The following is a 12,511-nucleotide window of genomic DNA, read 5'->3' on the forward strand; positions in this document are numbered from 1 at the left end:
ATCCGACTCCATTTGGCTCATCAAATCCTCATATCAAACTCTCCAAAATCTCCAGCCCTAACTCCACATTTTCACCCCTAATCTTCACTAATAACATGATTAAAAACGTAAAATCACCACATATACGAGTATTAGGGCTCAAAAAACTTACCTCACTGATAATCCCTTGAATCATACCTTAAAATCGCTCCCAAAAGCTCCAAAACCGACTAAAAGTGGTGAAGAATGGACCAAAATTAAGTCTACAATTTATACTTTCTGCCCAAAGATAATGCATCTGCGGTCCAACTGTCGCTTCTGCGACGCCGCACCTACAGAAAATCCATCGCAGGTGCAGTTCCCACTTATTCCTTCAGAATCCGCTTATGCGGTCACAATATTGCACCTGCAGTCTCGCAGGTGCGCTCCATTTCTTGCACCTGCGCTTCAAGCCCAAACCACTCCTGCCCGCATCTGTGAGCTTTTCTCTGCTTCTGCAGGCTTCGCACCTGCGATTCCCACTCCGCAGGTGCGGTTAAGATAGAACCAGCAGCTTCAGCTGCACTATCCAAATTCCAAACTTCTATTAACCATCCGAAATCATCCCGAGACCCTCTGGACCTCAACCAAACATACTAACAAGTCATATATCAACATAAAAACTTGGTGGAACCTTCGAAACACTCAAAACAACATCAAAATACCAAATTGCCCTCTGATTCAAGCCTAAGAACTTTTAAACTTCCAAATTCTGCAAACGACGCAGAAACATATCAAATCACCTCCAAATGACCTAAAATTTTGCACACACGTAAAAAATGACACCAAAAACCTACTCCAACTTCCAAAATTACATTCTGACCTAGATATCAAATTTTCCACTACCGGCCAAAATTGCCAAATTTTCAACTTTCGCCAATTCAAGCCTAATTCTACCACGGACCTCCAAATCACATTCTGGACGTGCTTATTTGTCCAAAATTACCTAACGGAGCTAATGGAACCATCAGAATTCACATCCGAGATTGTTTACATATAAGTCAATATCCTATCAACTTTTCAAACTTAAACCTTCACAAAAGAGACTAAGTGTCTCAAATCCTCTCCGAACCCACTCTAGACCCAAACCAACTGACCCGACATATCATAATGTAGCTGAAGAACACAAAAAGAAGCAGAAATGGGAAAATAGGGCTACAAATCTCGAAACGACCGACTAAGTCATTACATTTTGAGAGTAATCTCTCCAGTAGTCGGACCACATTGAGAGTAATCTCTCTGGTAATCGGGTCATTTTGAGAGAAATCTCTTCGGTAGTCGGGCCATATTGAGAGTAATCTCTCCGGTAGTTAGGCCACATTGAGAGTAATCTCTTCGATAATTGGGTCATTTTGAGAGTAACCTCTCCGATAGTCGATCCACATTGAAAGTAATCTCTCCTATAATTGATCCATGAGAGTAATCTCTCCGATATTCAAACGGGGATGCGTACCCATCCCCTCAAATCCTTGGACTGCCTTCTTAATTCTTGGATCACCTCGTTAAACAAGAACATATCTTTCTCATTTGACCTACAAAAAAATCGATGAATGAAGATAAGTAAAAGATAAGAAGAAGAAATTGTCTTCGTGTTAGTGTTTCCAAGTCATCAAAAGTAGACGTAAAGTGGCTTGCAAACGCTGTAATTGGCACTAATAGAATGATGAGTATATGGTATATATAGATCTCAGAAGTTGCTATTAAAAAGTAAAGCATCGATGTGGGATAACTGCTCTAATTAGTGATGATGTCCATCTCATTGAAGAATTATTAGGCATGTGCCTAATAAAAGTTTCTTTGGTTTGGTAGCCAACCTTGTTGACTTGGTTTGGTTAGGTAGCCAACCTTGTTGAATTAGTTTGGTTTGCTAGCCAACCTTGTTGAATTTCTTTGGTTTAGTAGTCAACTTTGTTGAATTGTGAAAAGTGTGTGTAAATTATCAAATATTGTAGGCTTTAGAGAGTGAAGCTTTGGCTATAAAAGGAGAGCTTCAACTCTCATTTCTTCACACCAATAAAGAGAGAAAGAAAGAGTGAGGTTTCAGAGATAGGGTATAAGAAAACAGTCTGTGAGAAAAATAGAGAGTGAGTGATATTGTAGTGAGGTGGGAATATCAAAAGAGGGTTATTTCTTTTGAGTGTTGTAGTGGTCTTTGGAGTATTTTAATCGGACCTACAAGTGTAAAATTCCTTACTATAGTGATATCAGTTGCTCCTCTCGGGGCCGTGGTCTTTTCGCTTATTAAAAGGGTTTTCCACGTAAAAATCTTGATGTCATTGTTACTCTTTTATTCTTGTTAATTACCGTATCTCGGTGCTACATTATTATTTCGCTTTTATTACCGTGAATATTATTTCTGTGGGGGTTTATTCTCAACAACTGGTATCAGAGCACAGGTTCTGCTCGTTCACTGAAATACTATTCACTATAGGTAGTACTATACTCGGTGAAAAATAAAAATGTCTGGAGTAAAGTACGAGGTAGCAAAATTCAACGGAGATAACGGTTTCTCAACATGGCAAAGAAGGATGAGGGATCTGCTCATCCAACAAGGATTACACAAGGTACTAGATGTTGATGCCAAAAAGCCTGATACCATGAAAGTTGAGGATTGGGCTGACTTGGATGAAATAGTTGCTAGTGCAATCAGGTTGCACTTATCAGATGATGTGGTAAATAACATCATTAATGAAGACATTGCACGTGGAATTTGGATAAGATTGGAAAGCCTATATATGTCCAAAACGCTGACAAATAAATTGTACCTGAAGAAGCAGTTATACGCCCTACACATGGGTGAAGGTATGAATTTTTTGTCACATTTAAATGTGTTTAACGGACTAATCACACAGCTTGCCAACCTCAGAGTGAAAATAGAGGAAGAATATAAAGCCATCTTGCTATTGAACTCATTGCCATCTTTGTACGATAATTTGACAACAACTATCATGCACGGTAAGACTATTATTGAGTTGAAAGATGTCACGTCGACTCTTTTACTCAATGAGAAGATGAGAAAGAAGCCTGAAAATCAATGACATGCTCTCATCACAGAAGGTAGAGGCAGGAGTTATCAAAGGAGTTCGAACAACTATGGTAGATCCGGAGCTCGTGGGAAGTCAAAGAACCGATCCAAATCAAGAGTCAAAAATTGCTACAACTGTGATCAACAAGGCACTTCAAAAGAGATTGCCCAAATCTAAGGAAGGGCAAAGGTGAAACCAGTGGCCAGAAGAATGACGACAACACAACCGCCATGGTGCAAAACAATGATAATGTTGTCCTCTTTATAAATGAGGAAGAGGAATGCATGCACCTGTCAGGTCCAGAGTCGGAATGGGTAGTTGACACAACGGCATCTTACCATGCCACACCGGTAAGAGATCTTTTTTGCATATATGTAGCGGGTGATTTCAGCACAGTGAGAATGGGTAACACAAGTTACTCAAAGATTGCAGGGATTGGTGACATTTGTATCAAGACAAATGTCGGATGCACATTGGTTCTAAAGGATGTGCGACATGTACCTGATTTGCGGATGAACTTGATCTCGGGAATTGCTTTAGACCGAGATGGATACGAGAGCTATTTTGCAAATCAAAAGTTGAGACTCACTAAGGGATCATTGGTGATTGCAAAGGGAGTTGCTCGTGACACGTTGCACAGGACAAATGCAGAAATATGCCGAGGTGAATGGAACGCGACACAAGATGAGATTTCTGCAGATTTGTGGCACAAAAGAATGGGTCATATGAGCGAGAAGGGATTGCAGATTCTTGCCAAGAAATCACTTATTTCTTATGCCAAAGGTACAATGGTAAAACCTTGTGACTACTGTTCATTTGGTAAGCAACATAGAGCCTCATTTCAGACATCGTCTAAAAGAAAATTGAATACACTTGATTTAGTATATTCTGATGTTCGTGGCCCAATGGAAATTGAATCAATGAGCGGTAACAAATATTTTGTTACTTTTATTGATGATGCTTCACGAAAATTATGGGTTTATATTTTGAAAACCAAAGATCAGGTGTTGCAAGTTTTCCAGAAGTTTCATGCTCTAGTAGAAAGGGAGACGGGTCGAAAGCTAAAGCGTCTCTGAAGTGACAATGGAGGTGAGTACACTTCAAGGGAATTTGAAGAGTATTGTTCAAGTCATGGGATCAGACATGAAAAGATAGTTCCTGGAACCCCGCAGCATAATGGCATAACCGAGAGGATGAACCGCACCATTGTGGAGAAGGTGAGAAGCATGCTTAGAATGGCTAAACTACCTAAGTCATTCTGGGGTGAAGCAGTTCAGACAACCTGTTACCTGATCAATAGGAGTCCATCAGTTCCGTTGGCGTTTGACATCCCAGAGAGAGTTTGGACCAACAAAGAGGTGTCCTACTCGCATCTGAAGGTGTTCGGTTGCAGAACTTTTGCACATGTACCAAAAGAGCAGAGAACAAAGCTGGATGATAAATCTGTTCCCTGCATATTTATTTGATATGGAGATGAAGAGTTCGGGTACAGATTGTGGGATCCTATAAAGAAGAAGGTCATCAGAAGCAGAGATGTAGTCTTCCGAGAAAGTAAAGTTGGAACTGCTGCCGATATGTTAGAAAAGGCAAAGAATGGTATAATTCCTAACCTTTTTACTATTCCTTCTACTTCTAACAATCCCACAAGTGCAGAAAGTACGACCGACAAGGTTGCCGAGCAGAGGGAGCAACCTGGTGAGGTTATTGAGCAGGAGGAGAAACTTGATGAAGGTGTCGAGGAAGTGGAGCACCCCACTCAGGGAGAAGAACAGCTTCAACCTCTGAGGAGATCAGAGAGGCCAAGGGTAGAGTCATGCAGGTACCCTTCCACAGAGTATGTCCTCATCAGTGATGAGGGGAGCTAGAAAGTCTTAAAGAGGTGTTGTCCCATCCAGAAAAGAAGCAGTGGATGAAAGCTATGCAAGAAGAGATGGAATCTCTACAGAAAAATGGCACTTACAAGCTGGTTGAACTTCCAAAGGGTAAAAGACCACTAAAATGCAAATGGGTCTTTAAACTCAAGAAAGATGGAAATGGCAAGCTGGTCAGATACAAAGCTCGATTGGTGGTTAAAAGCTTCGAATAGAAGAAAGGTATTGATTTTGACGAAATTTTCTCACCTGTTGTCAAAATGACTTCTATTCGAACAATTTTGAGCTTAACAGCTAGCCTAGATCTTGAAGTGGAGTAGTTGGATGTGAAAACTGCATTTCTTCATGGAGATTTGGAAGAGGAGATTTATATGGAGCAGCCAAAAAGATTTGAAGTAGCTGTAAAGAAACACATGGTGTGCAAATTGAATAAGAGTCTTTATGGATTGAAGCAGGCACCAAGGCAGTGGTACATGAAGTTTGACTCATTCATGAAAAGTCAAACATACCTAAAGACCTATTCTGATCCATGTGTATACTTCAAAAGATTTTCTGAGAATAACTTTATTATATTGTTGTTGTATGTGGATGACATGTTAATTGTAGGAAAAGACAAGGGGTTGATAGCAAAGTTGAAAGGAGATCTGTCCAAGTCATTTGATATGAAGGACTTGGGCCCAGCACAACAAATTCTAGGGATGAAGATAGTTCGAGAGAGAACAAGTAGAAAGTTGTGGCTATCTCAGGAGAAGTACATTGAACGTGTACTAGAACGCTTCAACATGAAGAATGCTAAGCCAGTCAGCACACCTCTTGCTGGTCATCTAAAGTTGAGTAAAAAGATGTGTCCTACAACAGTGGAAGAGAAAGGGAACATGGCTAAAGTTCCTTATTCTTCAGCATGATATTTCTCACGTAGTTGGTGTTGTCAGTAGGTTTCTTGAAAATCCTGGAAAGGAACATTGGGAAGCAGTCAAGTGGATACTCAGGTACCTGAGAGGTACCACAGGAGATTGTTTGTGCTTTGGAGGATCTGATCCAATCTTGAAGGGCTATACAAATGCTGATATGGCAGGTGACATTGACAACAAAAAATCCACTACTGGATATTTGTTTACATTTTCAGGGGAGCTATATCATGGCAGTCTAAGTTGCAGAAGTGTGTTGCACTTTCAACAACTGAAGCAGAGTACATTGCCGCTACAGAAACTGGCAAGGAGATGGTATGGCTCAAACGGTTCCTTCAAGAGCTTGGATTGCATCAGAAGGAGTATGTCGTCTATTGTGACAGTCAAAGTGCAATAGACCTTAGCAAGAACTCTATGTACCATGCAAGGACCAAACACATTGATGTGAGATATCATTGGATTCGAGAAATGGTAGATGATGAATCTCTAAAAGTCTTGAAGATTTCTACAAGTGAGAATCCCGCAGATATGCTGACCAAGGTGGTACCAAGGAACAAGTTCGAGCTATGCAAAGAACTTGTCGGCATGCACTCAAACTAGAAGACAGTGCTACCTCCTCTAGATGAATGAGACTGGAGGGGGAGATTGATGATGTCCATCTCATTGAAGAAGTATTAGGCATGTGCCTAATAAAAGTTTCTTTGGTTTGGTAGCCAACCTTGTTGACTTGGTTTGGTTAGGTAGCCAACCTTGTTGAATTTCTTTGGTTTGGTAGCCAACTTTGTTGAATTGTGAAAAGTGTGTGTAAATTGTCAAATATTGTAGGCTTTAGAGAGTGAAGCTTTGGCTATAAAAGGAGAGCTTCAACTCTCATTTCTTCACACCAACAAAGAGAGAAAGAAAGAGTGAGGTTTCAGAGATAGGGTATAAGAAAATAGTCTGTGAGGAAAATAGAGAGTGAGCGATATTGTAGTGAGGTGGGAATATCAAAAGAGGGTTATTTCTTTGAGTGTTGTAGTGGTTTTTGGAGTATTTTACTCGGACCTACAAAGTGTAAAATTCCTTACTATAGTGATATCAGTTGCTCCTCTCGGGGTCGTGGTCTTTTCCCTTATTAAAAGAGTTTTCTACGTAAAAATCTTGATGTCGTTGTTACTCTTTTATTCTTGTTAATTACCGTATCTCGGTATTATATTATTATTTTGCTTTTATTACCGTAAATATTATTTCTGTGGAGTTTATTCCCAACAATTAGACTCCTCCTAGAAGGATTCAATACGTTGGTGGCGGTGCAATTGCCAAATCCATATTGAAATTGGACTTAATACATAGGTTCAGAAACATGTCACGTTTGTTGCCTTCGGTTTTCCTTTATCCAACCAAAGAATGAATTGCCAAATTCATATGGATCCGGTCTGCTCTTAACGGATAGTCAACAACATTGGAAAGAAAATGGCATCTCCACTATACTAATGATAGTAGTCATTATCATCTCTCTTGTTAATTATAATGGTTGGAGTCACTTTGATATTTAAGTGTGGACCAAACTACTAACAAGCTATCAGCGGACATGTAGTCAATGATACAGCGATCCATTATCTGTTTTGACAAATAAGATTTACATATTATTATCAAGTTAATACTTCAAGTCTAATTTTCAGAAGTTTAAAGACCTTGACAAGCCTTGAAGTAGGGGTATTCGTAGGCGTATAAAATTTGCAGAATTAAATTCATATATTAATTTCGACTACATTTTAAATTCAAGATATATTGGTCCAAATAAATATTATGAGCTAATAATTGGATTAATTATATAAATCCAATATACACGGATTAAATAAATAAGTCTTAATCCATTGGGCTAGCCCATTTAATTGGGCCAAAGTGATGAGCCCACTTCATTAAGCCCAAAATGTCATCTTCCTAGAGGCCCAGTTTGGTGCCACATGTCATATGACGTGGCACGCCAAGTCAAATAGAAGAGCCAATAGGATCATGCCACGTGTCAAAAATGACGAGGCATGCCAGGTCACATAAAAGGCCAATAAAACTGCGCCACGTGTGCACGTGATATGTTCTAGCCAATCAATGCAGCCTTGTCATACTTTAGTTTGATTGGTCGGAAAGAATTTGTTCTTATCATAACTCTTCCCTCCCATAACTATAAATCGGGGTCTTCATAACCCAGAAAAGACACCAGAAGTTATAACAAGAAGCAAGAAAGAGCTCGTGGATCAAACACTACAAATTCCTCCACAAGTTTCAAGCTTCAAGCAATCAAGTTCAAGCTCAAGAACGAAGAACAAATCAAGTTCAAGCTCAAGAACGAAGAACAAATTAAGGTCAAGTTCAAGCAATCAAGCTAAAGCTCAAGAACAAAGACTGCTTAAGCTCAAGAACAAGATCATCGTTCGTGGCAACAACTACATATTCAAGATCAATCTCAAAAGCCCTTGAATTTATTTACTATTGAAAAGAAGAATCAGAAGATTCATAGAGATTGTACACTCATATTACTTGAAATCAAATACTATGATCGTTGCAATATTTTTCATTCTTGATTTTATTTTCTCGACGCAAATTTATTGTCTACACATACTTTTACATATCGATTCACTTGCAATTAAATGACCCAAAAAAATAATATTAACGCATGAATTGAGATATTAGTCAAGCAAAATTAGCCACACAACATTTAGTTTTCGATAATAAGCTTTGCATAATTTATGTAGAGCTCAAGTTATCCGGGCTTTAATACCGGAAGCCAAATGATGTATTAAACTATTAATTATAGGACTTTTTATGGGTTAACCCCCTATTTATTTAAAATAAATACCATTTAAATAAATTACCTCCTACAGATACCTTTTATGGGTTATAACAAATTTTCTAATTTTGGTTATATCCTACACTTAAGCCACTTAATACGCTATGTTTTATTTTTCTCTCTCCATCCTCCGATTTTTCTCTCTCAGACTTACCGATTTTCATACAACTTCTAAACACACGTTCAAAATCACGCTCAAAATCAGAGAAACCTCCTCACCCACACCGTTGCTTCCTCCTTCCCCCAATCTCGGCGTAAACCCTAATCTCCTCTAGATTCTACTAATTTGTTTCTTTATTTAGTGTGGTAAGTAATTTTTTTTTATTTTTTTTCGTTGTGTTTGCTTTTTCACAACATCTCTACTCACCAATTTTTCTCTAATCAACAGTATCCAAGCGTATTCTCACAATGTCTGAGAATACACCCATCAAGTTGATTACTAGAGGTATACCCACTAAAATTCTCAATTTCGATGGGCCCTCTTTCTCCTTGCAAATCACTCAAGGAGAATTGGATGCAGGTATAGCCAAAAATTTGGCATTGGAGAAGAGAACAAAATCTCGACATGACTATTTCAAACAAACCCAAGTCGAGAAATCATTGAAGGAAACAAGACTTCTCATTGCGGAAAAGAGGAAAAAACATATTTCTCCAGCTGTCAAGGGGAAGGAGGTTGAAGCAAGTAAAAGCTTGGATACACTTGAAGAAAAGGTATTATATGATGTATTCATCTGTATTATTGATGTATTTATATGTATACAACGGTTGAGTTCTCTGTTCAAAAAGGATATTCAATGTATTTTTGTACTTATAGAAATTAATAATACAGATTTGTCAGTTGTATTCTGATGTATTCTTATAGTTGTATTTATAAGGATTTTCATGTTAGTTGTATTCATATGTATTTATAGTTGTCAGTTGTATTCATATGTATTTATAGTTGTTAGTTGTATTTATATGTATTTATAGTTGTCAGTTGTATTCATATATATATTTATAGTTGTCTGTTATATTCATATATATTTATAGTTGTCAGTTGTAATCATATGTATTCATGTCAGTTGGATTATGTGTTGTATTCAGTTGTATTTATTTCAGTTGTATTATGACATGTGTTATATTCAATTTACTATGAAAATATGTGTTGTATTAAGTTGATTTTAGTTCTATTCATATCTATTCATGTCAGTTGTATTTATGAAATATGTGTTGTATTCAGTTGTATTTATATGTATTTTACATTTGTTAAATGCAGGGAATTAAGCTGTTTGTAAAAAAACAGTCTATATTTGCACCGCATATCAGTGTATATACTAACACTGACATATTCTCTAAGTTAAAAGAAAATCTTTCTCCAGAGCAGTTCAACCAACTAGGTAATACTTGTTTTGGAAATTTCCTTCAAATGAAGCGTTGTGAAGTCCAACATCAACTCTTTAGATGCTTCATGGCTCTTCAGTTAGAAGGAACTCCTGACAATGTATTTGCTATACACAACAATGGTACTTCATTATCTTTCTCAATAAGGGAGTTTGCGCTTGTGACTGGCCTCAAATGTGTTGGTAACAATGCTGATTTTGAGTTAAGTAAAAATGTTCCTAACCGACTTATTGAGATTTACTTTGGAGGTGCCAATCTTGTCAAGAAGAAACATTTGATGAAATGCTTTGCTGACAAGAACTGGGGTCACATCAACGATGATGATGCATTGAAGATAGCTTTATTTTATTTCATACACACCTTTATTTTTTCATCCGAGAAGAACAGCACAACCATACCCAGGCTACATTTTGACTTGGTCGAGAGTGGGCGCTATTCTGAATATCCATGGGGTTTAAAAGCATTTGAAACACTGATAAAATTTATTAGCAAGAAGATGGATGCTCAAAAGAAGTATTACAGGATAGTTGGGATGCCCCTAACTATGCAAGTGTGGTTTTATGAGTGTTGTTCAAATGTTGATCCCAAAATTGCACTCCGAGTTGATAACGTGGTCCCCAGAATACTCAATTAGAGAACCACCGGAAATCAACCAAACTTTGCTTATCTGATGAGCAACATGTTCAATGATAAGGGAAACATGATAATATACAATTTGTATCGCGGCTACTTTACAATTTACTAATCATTAATGACACGTATAGTTGCATATAGTTGCTGCATACATCTACATACAGCTGAATACAGCTGTTGCTATTCTCATTAGTACTGCTGCATGGTTAATTGAAACTTCAATACAGTTGTTGTTGCCTTCATTAATATAGCTGAATACAGTTGCATATGATTTACTAATCATTATTACTGCCTTCATTTGAATACAAATTACATTTTGATTCCAGTATTAAAATACATCCACTGTAGCAAGACTTTGATTGTATTTCGTTTTTCAGATTGTTTACAAGGATATCCATCCAACCGATATAGAGCTTGTCGTTATTCAGATTCCTCCAGTAGGTGTTGTTGTTGAGAACAATCCTCCTCCTACTCATTCAGACAAGTCGGCAGAGGATTCAGATGACTTTTCTCCTACACCTGATCTACGGTGTAAGAAGAAACATGCTACAAGTATTGGTCCATCTTAATCACCGCCCTATAAAAAGCGCAAGGAACAGAATATTCATCACTCAAATACAGCTCCAGTTGGTGTATCTGAAATTGCACAAAATGTTTTGCATCACAATCAGCTAGCAAATTCCAAAAATGAAGAAGTATCTTCTTTGAGGAAAGACATAAATTCATTTAAAGAATACGTGAGTTTTTTATCACATTAAACATTACAGTTTAGTGCTTAACATTCGTATGTGTACAAATGCACCTTTCTAATTATTTCTGTCTTGCTAAGGTTGTGGGCGAGTTCAAGTCTCTGAGATCATTAATCAATGATAACTTTAAAATGCTTGCTGACCATCTTCAACACAATTAGCAAAAAAGAAAGTTTACACCAGAGAAATGAAACCACAATGACACGTGATAATGGTATTGAAATGCCATATGAAGCCAACTTGCAAAATATTCCAAAAGGTCACAGACAGACTGATACACTAGTCGGCGATAATATTGAGGTTTAACATTTTTAACCTCTTTAGTATATGTTTAGATCTCCTGTTCGCTCTTGTTTTGATTAATCATATATAAAACAATTTTATAACATTGTCAAATACAAGTATATACAGAATAATTCAGTATTTTAAATTATATTAATCCTATATGCATCTATATTTCTATTGTAATTTTTAAGGAGATTCATTGAACATACTTCTAACATGTATTCATATGTATTCGTAAGACATGTATTCAGATGTATTCATTGAAGATACTTCTAAGTTATCTAAGTAAGACATATATTCAGATGTATCTAAGTAAGACATGTATTCAGATGTATTCTGCTGTATTTTCAAGTTATCAGTAGTTTGTAACTAACATATGTATTACAGTAATATGTATTTAATTGACTCATTAGTTTTGAATAACATGTATTTAACTGAATCTCCGTGATGTACTTAATTGCCTCTTTATTCATGAATTTCTGTTGTAGTACAATAAATTCAGATGTATTTTTCTATTCAGCTGTATTCAGTTGTATTATTCAGCTGTATTCAGCTGTATTTAGTTGTATTCAATTGTCTTTGAACATACTTCTAACAATGATGCATACGACTAATAGAATGCAGTGGTTAATGCTCCTTGTGTGGAGACAAGAGTGGAGGGGAATACTACATCAAAGGTGCTGTGCGACTTACCACCTATAGGCCAAGAGGATGTATCTACAGATTACTATGTATCTCAATTTGAGCTGGACGACAAGTTTCTTCCCAATCAAATTCCAGAAACTAGAATTGTGATACACAACAGTGCAAAAAA

Source organism: Nicotiana sylvestris, chromosome 10, assembly GCF_000393655.2.
Source record: "Nicotiana sylvestris chromosome 10, ASM39365v2, whole genome shotgun sequence".
Taxonomy (NCBI): domain Eukaryota; kingdom Viridiplantae; phylum Streptophyta; class Magnoliopsida; order Solanales; family Solanaceae; genus Nicotiana; species Nicotiana sylvestris.